Source organism: Balaenoptera acutorostrata, chromosome 2 (genome assembly GCF_949987535.1).
Source record: "Balaenoptera acutorostrata chromosome 2, mBalAcu1.1, whole genome shotgun sequence".
Lineage (NCBI taxonomy): Eukaryota > Metazoa > Chordata > Mammalia > Artiodactyla > Balaenopteridae > Balaenoptera > Balaenoptera acutorostrata.
The window spans coordinates 23,134,246-23,148,141 of NC_080065.1; positions in this window are offsets into that span (position 1 = coordinate 23,134,246).

Below are 13,896 nucleotides of genomic sequence, written 5' to 3' on the forward strand. Positions count from 1 at the left end.
ATTCACTCTTGTTACATGGGTAGAACTCTCTAGACTGCCCACCAAAATACAGGTTGTGTTTATCATAGTCACTTTCTCTTGCGGTTATTTTCTTTTTCTCTATAGAAAATTATTCTTTATTTTTCAGTGTACATTAAACTTAGATTTTTAGCTTCTTGTTGTTCCTAGTGTCAGAATCTGATAAGTGCTGTAATCATGCCTAACATGGCTGTTTGACACACACACATCTAGATATTGGATGCCCTCTATTTTCATATATGTTTTAAAGATTCCAGTCCCATATGTTCATTATAAACTTTTCTAGTCTTTTTGTACTGCAGCAGTGGCCCTTTTCCTAGTTTCTCTGGAATTTCAGACTCTAGGTGAAGCACAGAATTGACAAATATCCCTATGGATGAAACAGTTGTTTTTCATCACTTCACCATCACCTTGAGCTTTCCACTGAATGCCTGATATGGTAGCCAGTTCCTTTCTGTCAGCAAGTTTTTGTTTACTTGGAACTGCAGCTATAAAAATCAGACTTATCAGACTTACGTATTTAGTCATTCAAACAACCAAAATATATTTCTCACATATATTTGGACTTTGTCCACAATTCCTGGCTCAGAGCTTCTAAAATCTTTGGAACTTCTCAAGCGTTGAGAGTGATAAATGTGTGTTTTGTTATGTGAATGAGATGAATTTTAGCAGCACCTAAGAATGGAAGCTGGTTGCCAGAAGAACGAATTACATGATTAGAGGGTGGGAACTTTCAGTCCCATTCCTTGATTTCCAGGCAGGAGAGAGGGGCTTGAAGTTGAATAAAATACCATTGACCAGTGATTTAGTAATTCATGGCCAAGTAATGAAGCCTCCTTAAAACCACCAGAGCTTCCATGTTGGGAAAACAGAACAGTTCTACAGGCCACCCTGCAGGGCCCCATGCTACACAAAGAGAGAAGCTCTTTCCTTTAGGACCCTCCCCTATGTATCTCTTCATCTGGCTGATGATTTATAGCCTTTAATATTCTTTTATAATAAACTGGTAATCTAGTAAGTAAAATGTTTCTCTGAGTTCTGAGAGCCTTTCTTGTAAATTAATCAAACTCAAGGAGGGGATTTGGGGAACCTCTGATTTATAGCCAGCCAGAAGTGCAGGTAACAACTTGGACTTGCAATTGGCATCCTGAATTGGAGGGGTTGTTGGAACCCTTCTTGTAAATTAATCAAACTCAAGGAGGGGATTTGGGGAACCTCTGATTTATAGCCAGCCAGAAGTGCAGGTAACAACTTTGACTTGCTATTGGCATCCTGAATTGGAGGGATTGTTGGAACTTCCATTTTGTAGCCAGCTGGTCAGAAGCACAGGGAACAATCTGGGCTTGAGACTAGCATCTCAAGCAGAGGGTGATCTCATGGGACTGATCCTTTTTTACCTGTGGTATCTGATTCTATCTCCCAGTAGATAGTGTCAGAGTTGAGTTGAATTCCTGTACACCCTGCTGACATCAAAGAATTGTTTGTTGGTGAAGGGAAGCCTACACACACACACACACACACACACACTAGAAGTAGGTCTAGGAACCCTATTTACTTGGATTATTCATTTACTTGGCTGAATGTCCTTAGGTAAGATACTCAACTTCCAGTGCCTCACTTTTCTTAAGTACAAAGTAGGTGAAATGATATCAAAGTCCTAGGTTGTTTTGAAGGTTAATTAAATCTAAACATGTCAAGTGCTTAGCAGAATGCTTGGCAGATGATAACTAGACCTATAGGCACTGTTTTGCAGTCATAAGATGATATAAAGATAACTATTAGTTTCTTCTACACTACACTATGATGTTTCAGTCACCTGTTTTTCTCCTCCTTGGGAGTATAGATATCTAAGAGTTTTAGACCAATATCTTATAGGCAATTTTGTTCTCCAGGGTTCAACACAGTGCTTGGTACATAACAGATAACTCCAGGGGTTTTTTAATAAAATAAATGAATGGATGGATGATTGACTGGGGGAGAAATGAGTGAATGTCATACCTAGACTTGGCATATACGTATGAACTGTGCCTTACACATAGTATTTCTAGGTCCGCATGTAAAGTTGGTCAAATCTCAATAATTATTTATCTATCTGCCTATCTATCTATCTAATTGCTTTTTATCTGTGTGTGTATATATTCCCAGTATGATATTTAAAAACTCCTTTGTTTCTTCCCAGAGCATAATAAAAAGTAAAAAGAAATATTTGAATCACATATAGTTCAATTAAGTGTAAAGGAAAGAAGAAAAGAAAGAAAGAATTAAATGAGAAGAAAAGTAATGAAAAAAAGAAAGAAAAAGCCTTGAAAAACACAGGAGTACTTTCATTGAGTAAAAACTTATTACAAAGATAGTCTCTTAATATACTGTCTTTAAAATATTCTGCAAGCTATATATACTAGATGCTTTGTACAGTACCACATTGGTCAATAACACTAACTTATTATATAGATTTTGGCACTCCTTCTAGGAAATGATATTCTACGTTCTGAGGAAGAGTTTATTGATAAAGTCAAGTGAAGGACAGACTTTAAATAATACTTAAACAATCTGAATTAAATTCTTTCTTAACCAATATATAGCATTTTATAGGCCAGTTCAATTTTTCTCAAAGAAACTTACTTTTCAGTTCAGCTATTCCATTTTAAAATGTATAATTTTCACCTTAAAGGAATACATTTACCTAAGCATTATTGCCATAAAATAATGATTATAGAAAAGTAATAAACATGCAAAAGTAGGGCTGTTTTTCCCTTTGGCAGGTACAGTGTGACCTTCAAATGCTTCATTTTATGCTAGTAGCCACTAAGTCAAAGGGATAATTGCAATGTGATTTACTCAGCCAAAAAAATTGAGTCAGTATCAAAGGCAGTCTTCAGAGAATAGGGGATCCATTTCAATTCATAAAGAGTGACTGATTAAAAATGATAGATATACATATATGTGATAAATTATATATGTATATATATGCATACATACATGCACATATGCAAATATGCATAAGCATATACTATTCATAGCTATTGTTTGTACAACTGAGTGATACTATTGTATTTATTTTGGTTATTCTTTTAAGAAAAGTGTAGGATTGGAGAAATTTTCACCAAATTTGTTATTGCTATTTTTCAGTAATCTAACATTAATACCTGGCATACGGTATGAACAAGACAAATGCTTGTAAAGGTGAGGTTATGTGTACCAGTCAGAATAACTGGATTTTTATGGAAGATTTGGTATGATGAGTGCTCTCTCAAACAGCAAGTGTGATATGAGGCTTTTATTTAAATGCCATCTACGTAAGGGAAAGAGACAAGACTCAAACCAAAACAGGCATAGACACACACACACACACACACACCCCAGAACAAATAAAGTAATTAATTACAGTTATCTATGGATCAGAGAGAGATCAAGATGGTGGAGTAGGAGGACCTTGGGCTCACCTAACATCAGGGACACATCTAAACTACAACTACATATAAAGCAACTCTTAAGGAAATCGACCTAGCAGAGATCAATTTAGCAGGAGACTAGCAGAATAGCTCTTCTACAAAAAGGGCTATAAAGAAAAATCCACATTGTGTCAGGTAAGGATGGTGGAGAAGTGATCTGGTGAGAACCAGCACTCCTAATGAGGGGACACAGAAAAGAAGGAGAATATCACAGGCTTAGGGATTCTGAGGGAGCAAGCGGTTAGAGCTACACATTAGGCACCCCAGCCCTAGGGTCTGACGCCAGGAAGAAGAGCCCCATTAGCTGGTTTGAAAACCAGTGGGGCTTACCGGACAGCTGTGAGAAACTGAGATTCCACTCTTAAAGAGCACACACACGGTCTTGCTTACTCCAAATTACAGTGCAGAGGCAACAGATTGAAAACTGCCTGGGGCTATGGCTGGTTTGCCAGGACCCAGTGCACACCCCAGCCAGCACTGGGCTCCTGCTCCAGCCCTCTTGCTCTGGTGGGTGCTGCTCCCCACTAAGGCGGAGGCTGCCTTTGCCAACAAAAATGTACATACTTGCAGGAAACAGGTTGCCAACAAGAGCGTGTGCACATGGAGGGAATGGAACTGTCTCGGACCCTGGCCCTGTCTCTGATCAGGATGGACGCAACCATTGCCAGCAGGTGCTTTGGTGCACACACTCAGGAGGGATTGAGACTAGTTCTAGGGTGGAGATTGCCACCTCCAGAGTGCCCATCCCTGCCCACACTCTCAGAAGGGAGCTAGACTAGCTAGCTCCAGGGCAAACTGCCACTGCTGCAGCACGCATCACTGTGCATATGTGGGCGGGGGCGGGGGTGGGGAGCCAGCTCAGTGTTGTGGCACCAATGCCTCCTGCTCCAACCCAGCCTCTAACCAAGGCGTACACACTAGGGAAAACATGAAACGAGCACAGAAATTCAGCCTCAAGCCCTCGGGCCCTGGCCACATCCCAAACCAAGGCAGAGACTGCCATCACACCCAGGAGAAGCCCAACTCTGTCAGAGTTCCTGTTTCAGCCCCTCGGGCCATGCCCCTACCCCTGCGAGGGCAGTGATGTCCATTGAGCATAGGAGAAACTCAGCTTGCACTTGACTCTGGCTTTAGCCCCTCCAACTCCAGCCCTACCTCCTACAAAGGTGGTGGATGCCAGCACATCTCGGGGGAAGATGCAGCCCCTACTCAACTCAGATCCAACTCTCCCACCAAAGCCAATGGGCACACACAGATTTCATAGAGATACTCCCACACAACAATACACCTTCAAGACTGGGATAGGTAATTGTTTCACCAAATTTCATAGAAACAGAGAGAGTTCAACAAAATGAAAAGACAGAGGAATAGGCTTCAAATGAAAGAACTAGAAAAGAAAAAACAACCTGAAAAATCCTCTAATGAAACAGAGTTAAATAATTTACCTGATAAAGAGTTCAGAGCATAGTAATAAGAATGCTAACTGAATGGGAGAAAAGAATAGATGAACTCAGTGAGAATTTTAACAGAGAAGCAGGATGTATAAAAGATAACCAGTCAGAGCGGAAGTATATAATAACTGAAATAAAAAATGCACTAGAGGGGGCTTCCCTGGTGGCGCAGTGGTTGAGAGTCTGCCTGCCAATGCAGGGGACATGGGTTCAAGCCCTGGTCTGGGAAGATCCCACATGCCACGGAGCAGCTGGGCCCGTGAGCCGCAATTGCTGAGCCTGCGCGTCTGGAGCCTGTGCTCCACAACAAGAGAGGCCGCGATAGTGAGAGGCCCGCGCACCGCGATGAAGAGTGGCCCCTGCTTGCCGCAACTGGGGAAAGCCCTCGCACAGAAACGAAGACCCAACACAGCCATAAATAAATAAATTAATTAATTTTAAAAAAATGCACTAGAGGGAATTAATGGCAGATTGGATGATACAGAAGAACACAGAAGCAATTTTGAAGGCAGAATAATGGAAATCACCCAATCAGAACAGCAAAAAGAAAAGTAAATTTTAAAAAATGAGAATAGTTTAAGGGACCTGTGAGACAACATCAGAAGTACTAACATTTGCATCACAGGGGTCCCAGAAGGAGAAGAGAGAGAGAAGGGGGTAAAATAAGTATTTGATAAAATTATGGCTGAAAACTTCCTGAAGTTGACAAAGGAAACAGACTTCCTGGTACAGGAAGCACAGAGAGTCCCAAACATGGTGTACCAAAGAGACCCACACCAAGACATATCATAATTAGAATGGCAAAAGTTAAAGAGAATTTTAAAGGCAGCAAGAGAAAAACAAAGAGACACATACAAAGGACCCCCATAAGGCTATTAGCTGATTTTTCAGCAGAAACTTTGCAAGCCAGAAAGGAGTAGCATGATATCTTTAAAGTGCTGAAAGAAAAAAACCTACAAACTAGGATACTGTATCCAGCAAGGTTATCATTCATAATTGAAAGAGAAAGAGCTTCTCAGACAAGCAAAAATGAAAAGAGCTCAGTTTAATACTAAACTGATCTTACAAGAAGTGTTAAAGGCTCTTCTTTAAATGAAAAAGAAAATGCTACAAAAAAATAAGAAATTATAGGAGGGGAAAAATCCCACTGGTAAAGGCAAGTACATAATAAAGGCTGTGGATCAACCACTTAATAAGCTATTAAGAAGGTTAAAAGACAAAAATTGTAAAATCAACTATAACTACAATAAACAAGGGATAGACATGAAGATGTAAAATGTGACATCATAAACATAAAAAGTTAGGGGAAAGAGTAAAAACTGTAGAACTATTAAAATGTGTTTGAACTTAAATGACTATCAATTTAAAACAAGTAGATGTAGTTAACATACAGAAGCTCCATGCTAACCCCAAATCAAAATCATACAACAGATACACAAATATAAGAGAGAAAAAAGCAAACATAACACTGAAGAAAATCATCAAATCATAAGGAAAGTGACTTAAAAAAGAAGAAAAAAAAGCAGAGAACTACAAAAACAACCAGAAAACAAGTAACAAAATGGCAATAAGTATATACCTATCAATAATCACTTTAAATGACAATGGACCAAATGCTCCAATCAAAATACATAGGGTGGCTAATTGGATTAAAAAAAATTAAAAGACCCATCTATATGATGTCTACAGGAGCCTCACTTCAGTTCTAAAAAAACACACGGACAGAAACTGAGGGGATGGAAAAAGATATTCCACACAAATTGGAAACAAAAAGAAAGCTGGGGTAACAATACTTATATCCAACAAAGTAGACTTTAAAACGATGTCTCTAATAAAAGAAAAAGAAGGGCATTATATAATGATAAAGGAATCAATACAAAAGAGGATATAACTCATAAACATATATGCACCATATCTATGGTATATATAACTAAAGGCTGTGAACAGTTTCTAAGGCAAATATCATGTGAAATGGTAGTTTTGGGTTTTTTTGTTTTATATATTATTTCAATTTTTAACTTTCATTTTGAAATAATTTCAGACTTACAAAAAATTCGTAAAGATAGTACAGAGAATTAATTCCCATACACCCTTTACCCATATGCCCTAAATGTTAACATTACCATGTGAAGGCTCTTACTAAAAGGAGGATTCCTCAGGGTTCTCAAGGGAAGGAAGGATAAAAGTAGTTATAAGGTTCTCTTGAAGATACTCCTCATTTTATTTTTCATGTTCTAAGTAGTCCTTCTTCTCTCCTTAATAAATCATCTTCCATTATCTCAAAGTGAATCTTCACCCTTGGTCACAGGACAATATCTTAATTTCTGGATCTGTCTCTATTTTCTGTTCCATGCTTGTTATCCTGACTGTTTCATTCTCTACGGTAGCCCTGGCATTGAGTATTAAGATCACTGTTGCTTACCAAAGTCCACCCAAAACCATGGTCAAGCCTGGAAACAGTCATGTTTCCTTTCTAGTTTACAAAAACTTGCCAAATGAAAGCATGATTGTTTCTTTAATATTAAATTTTTTCAACACATATGTCTTTCAAGCAAAGACATTCATTTTGAGGGCCAGTACAGTATCAAGAAATTAGATAGATATCTCTATTTTCCTTAGCAATTCAAGAATTGTATTATTGTATAAAGTAGTAATTGGTTTCTTTCTTACTTCAACTTGGAGCCTACTACACTTTAAATAGTATACATCACATTTTTCTGACTGCTTTGTACAGGCAAGCACACCCTGTATTAAGAAATCAAATTAGGTTTCCTCCATTTTCTCTTAGCAAAGAGAAGGATATAGTAAATTATTCCAGTTAGATTGATATCACAACATATGTTTAAAAGTAAAATATCTAAGTATGTAAGGTAAATAAATCATAACCCCAAAGTATTTAATCATGTCAAAGACTAGATGATTATGTATAGTCATGATTTATATTCATTTGATCTGTCCAAATCAATGGTAGTCTTATTTAGAAAGTATGCATGAATGTCCTGTAGCTACAACTAAGTTATATTTCTGATAAATGTTCATTTTATCTACTTCAAATAGAAAAGTACAATTTATCACACATTTAGATAGGTTAAAATATGCTTTGCTGTTTTGTACTTCCAATGTACTCTATTTTTTACAAAGAAAATGTTGATTTACAAAAGATGACAAGTTGCAAAATAGGCCTCACTTAGATTTATGAATTGCAGAATGCTGTCTTGATAGTAATCAATAGTAGAATCACTGTTTAAATTTTCTCATTTATTTGCAAGTTCATACATTACAGTGCTGGAAATAGAAGGAACCACTTCCAAACTTTCTATATTTTAAAAGATTGCATCTTTATTACAAAAGAATTGAGTTAAGGCCTTAAAGTTGTAAAATTTTATATTCAAGTCTATCCATTATCTTCTGATGATGTGAGGAAATATTTTTCTGTCCTTATGTTTAGAATCTTAAGAACATGGTCACTGTAGGAACAGAAGAGTCTGTGATTTCATCATGCATAGTTGGAAAATATTTTTGGTTTAACATCAATGCCTCTAGAGAGAAGCAAAATTATACTTAATAGCTAATATATAATAATTTAATACTAGATATGCAGAGTATAAATGGTTAAGTCTTCATATTAGAATTTAAGAGTCTAAAGCATGGGGCATATTAATGATATTTATAAAGGTGACAAAGGTTGACAGCTAACTTATATTTATGTATTCATATATTATATCCAACCAAATGCTCACCAACACTTGTGACCTTTATTAGCATATTCCCTTTATGAGCCTACCCAAATCCTTCCGAGTTTTGTCTGTTTTCTCTACTTGCATTTCCTATTGATGTTCAAACTTCTCTTGAATTTACCTCAGTTTTCCATCTTTGTTGAAGTTTTATTCTACCCTAAGAGCGTCTTTTTTTTTTTTAATTTTGTTTTTCTTAAAGGTATCTTCCATTGAATATTTCTGAGATCTCTGAGAACCAGTCCACTGCCGTAAGTACTAGTATTTCTTTGGCCCTCTGACATTAATCAGTAAAAGGAATTTTAGGAAGACTCCTCCTAGTTTTGGCTGTTGCATTCCTATACCTGCTTATTCCTCCATGCTTATTAGGTAATCTTCCTTTTGGTAAAGTGAATATTAGCTGGTATTTTCTAGGTTTTAAGCTATTAGGACTATCAAAAATATCCCAATTTTGTTCCCTTAGTTCTACTAAACTAAATTCCTTCTTTTAGAATTAGTTCTACTAATATCAGTGGTTTGACCCCATAAAATTATATTCTGTATTTCATGACAATGCGTCCAGTTTGTTGAAGGTGATATCTGTGTGTGTGTGTGTGTGCGTGCACACGCATGTGTGTGTTTTATGTGAGGAAATTTGGAAAAAATCCAAAACCTCTTTTACTTCTACCTAGCTTTTCATCTTCCCATTCTCACCCAAATCCTTTCAGTCACACATTTGGCTACGTTTTTTTCTTGACAATTTTAATAATCATCTTTGTATAGCTAAGTGGAATAATCAATTTTCAGCCCTTATCTGACATACCCTATTAGTAGTGTTTAACATAATTGGTCTCTCTGTCTTCAGTGATTCACTCTTTTTTCTTTCCCCCTTTGGTTTAAGATTTCGTTCCTACCTTGTTGTAGGAACAACTTCTTTTCCCAAGATTTTAAGTTTGGAATATCCTGAGCTTCAGTCTTCTTTTGTCTTCACTAAAAATGTATCCACTATTTGTGGCTGTTCCATCTGTCTCATGATTTTAAATACATCTATATGTCAGTGAATCCCAAATTATACACTCAAAACTCCAGACTGAAATATTCAACCATTTACTCAATATGCTTACTAATATATTTTAAAAACTTCTCATAGTATACAAACTAAAGTTGTTGTATTATTCCTCAATAAACTCTATCTACAGTCTTTCCTATCCACATTAATGGCAACTCAAACCTTCAGTGCTCAAGCACAGCAATGTTCTTTGACTTCACCTCTTCCCTCAAACTCCACATCCAGTTCACCCGCAGGATGAGCTGTGGTTCACCACAGTTTCACCTTCAAAATATTTCCAGAATTTGAATATTTCTCACCAACTTCACCACTGCCATCTTGAAGCAAACTGCCATTATCTCTTTCCTTTCCTTGAGTAATGAAAGAAATTCCTCCTGGCTTCACTGAGCTTTACTTATGCTCCTCCTGTCTACTTTCAGCACAGCAAATAGACTGATCATTTTAGAATTTAGATTATTTAGAATATAGAACTCACCTGCTATAGACTGAATGTTTCTGTCCTCCAAAACTTCCTATTTTGAAAACTAATCCTTAGTGTGATGGTATTTCAAGTTGGGGCCTTTAGGAGATGAGCAAGTATGAGGATGGCACCCTCAGGAATGGGATTAGTGCCCTTATAAAAGAAATCCCAGAGAGGTCCCTTCCACTGTGTGAGAACCCAGTGAGAAGATGGATGTCCATGAACTAGGAACTGGGTCCTCATTAAATACCAGATCTTCCAGAGCCTTGATCTTTAACTTTTCAGCCTCCAAAACTGTAAGAAATAAATTTCTGTTCTTTATAAACCACCCAGTGTATGGTATTTTCTTGCAGCTGCCAAAACAGACTAAAACATCATCTGCTCAAAACGATCAATGTCTCTCTGAGCTAGATATTATCCTTCTGCCCTTATATGCCTTCTCTTGTACCATAAAGGCTAAAATCCCTAAACCTTCATTTCTTAGACTCTTAAAAATCAAGCTTCAGGTTAAATGTTGCTATTGAAATGTACTCATATAAAGTTTTGAAAGAAAAAGAGAATGAAAACCTATTTATCTAGTTGACACTGTGGACAGGTGTGTTTGCTTTATAATAAGGCATAAATTAAGGTATTGTCCTTGGCTTTTAGGCATCTTTCTACTACTAATAATCATCTACTTCTGGTGTTGAAAGCAACTGATTTATGCATCATTGTTTCCTCTGATTCCAACAGTGTCCAATAATTGAAACCTAGAAATACCCTCTCTGACCATTCTTTGGAATAGCTTTTAAGCATCAAAATTCCTGTATTAAATCCTTCTTATTTGAAATACATAGTGTAAACTTCTGTTTTCCCATTTGAATCTTCCCTAATAAAGTATTAGGTGTTTGAAATATTTTCACAGAAGAGAGCATATGCAGAAATTTGGAACTCCATGTATTACTTGGTTTGATTTCAGGTGGTAAATTGGGTTTGGATAGGCAAGGAGAGTGCAGTAGCAAAATATTTACTTAATTAAATTATAACTTATTATTGGCTGGAATGATGTTCTTACAGAAAGCAAGGACTTAGGAGATGAAACTGCCCAAGCTATAGAATGGCATATTGGAAATAATGATTAAAGTGACTGTGGGGTGATGACAGCTTCTGATTACAGTGGAGAACTTACAGAAAGTAAATGACCAGAAAATTATTTTAAATTTCAATCCTGGACCAGGTAGGAAAACCAGAGATCTCCTATGACTGTCGTGAAATAATCTTCTCCTGGGTCAATGTATCCAATTTCCAATCCAAATATCTGTGACTACACTATAAAGAGTTATAAAATGAGTATAATGCACAGCCTTGAAGGTCATTTATACTAAATTTAAGTAGTTGAGAAAACTTGGGAGACTGGATGGCAGGCACTTGGGGTAAATTCTAATGAATCTAACTGTATTAAATCACCCTATCCCACTGTGCCTCCCTTCTCAGCCAACACCATTCTCGTCTCATCTGAGGAGACCAGTCTCCCCTTACTCGGAAAATCTGTAGAATTCCACAAAGGGACATTTGCTTGCACACGGATGCCAGCTTTCCTCAAGACCCACCCCACTACCTCTCATTTCATCCAGACCCAGCTAGATCTGGATAAATAGAGTAAAATAACTAAATCATCCAAAGAGAAGACAAAACATTTCTTGGAAGGAGATATAATACCTATTAAAGTACTGCAAAGTTTTTACCATTTATGTTGGCAGAACCTAAGGCAAATTTCTGAGAAAAAAATTCTCAGGCGTTATCTCATAGAGGAAGGTATGTAGTGTTGGACAAAGCCAGACCAACCAGGGTGTTTAGATTCATTGAGTTAGTTCCTGCCACAGGAGTTTTTCTAGTAGTTAGCCTGATTGGATGACATGAACCTAGATTCAATAGTAACCTGTATTAAAAATAGTTTTAGAATTTCTCTTTTATAATATAGCTGGAACAACACTTACAGTGATAGAAATGTTTGAATGGATTTGTAGTAGTCAAAAGCTCTGAACAATATCATCTACCTCCCATGTCCCTCCAGTGCCCTTTACTGAAAGCTTAACACTATGCTCCCTTAAAGGAAAGTTGCTTTAATAAATACTATTGATTAATGCAGAACATAATGACAGGTAAATATGGAGCTGAGAGGAAATAAATTCATAAATAACACAGAAGATCAAATTACAAATGAAGAGGTTTATCTAAATCTGTCTCAATATGCCCACAAACATACATTTTACTATTTTCCTGTTCTTAAATCCATAGCTGGGAAGCAAGTGTCAGAATTTCTATGTCAGGTCCCTGAACCATAGGTTAGGGTTTATTATAGAAAAAAGGGAAAAGTGGAAGCCCTTGGTACTTTCCTGTCCTAACAAAAGAATAAACCAAAAGCAATATTCCATAGCTGACAGATTACAAATATGATTGCCACACTGAGAGACATGAAAAATGTAGAAGTATCTTTCCTATCACTTTCTCTGAATTTTTCTATTTTACTTCTAAAGAAAAACAGATATTGATAAGTGAGTGTGTATTAATGTTATTTTTATCAGGTGTTGACTTCATTTCCACCTGCTGTGCTAGTTATTTTATCTTTACTGGACCCAGCAAACCAAACCTTTGTCTTTGATATACAAATGTTTTCTCCCTCTTTATCAAATAGGAAGTGCCAGCAGAAGCCATGTATTTTCATATTATAAGGACATCAGTACAACTTTACTGTCTAAGCTCAGGATTATTGTAGTTCTACAGGTCCCTGGCAAAATCAGGCTCACTGTTATCTTGATCTTCTGCTATTGCCCAAGTTACCATGCTGTGTCATTCAGTTGGTGATAATCATGCTGACTGGAGCTTGTAAGTAAAAATTAGCGAATGTCAATGTAACCTCTTAAGACAATATGTCTGCCAGAAGGTGGGATAAAGTCCCGGAGAAAATTCAGGTACCCAGCACCTCAGAAAGAAGCGCCATAATTCTGAGCCTCTTAGATTTAGAGAGGTAACCTTTATCACATACGTGTGTGTTGCTTTGAACCATTTACTGAGAAAGCCCATAACACAACCACTTTTGAGCAGGGAGCAGAGCCATAAGTACTTGTTGATAGTTCAGTCTGCAGTGCGAGTCACTCGACCAATTGTGCTTTACTTTTTTTTTTTTTTTTCTATTTTTTTTTTTTTTTTTTTTTTTTTTGCTGCACCGTGCAGCATGTGGGATCCTAGTTCCCCGACCAGGGATCGAACCCGCGCCCCCTGCATTGGAAGCGTGGAGTGCCAACCACTGGACCGCCAGAGAAGTCCCCAATTGTGCTTTAAAACGTCTCAGATCCTACTGTGCTCAGCTTCTGACAGTTGCGAATGCAGTATAGGAGCTCTAGAAGCCCAATAGGAAAATAATAGTCCAGTTTCTAAGGATTGGGAAAAAATGGCTTCACACTGTGTCCTTGTAGGGCATAAACACCTGATGATGGGGAACCAAATGAACAAGTATTTACTCAGTTCTCCTTAATGAACTGGGTATTATCTGACCCACTACTTCATAAAATCAGGTTGTGCCACTCAACTCCATAATCAGCTGGAAATGGTATGTGTGAAATTGGGCTTTAGTAGGCCCTAAGGCTATATTAAATTGTACAAGCAAGTGGCTCAAACTCCCATGGCACTTACTTTTATTTTATTGTCACCTATCCCTCAACTCACACCTGTGGCTTCATGGGGAGCTCCCTAT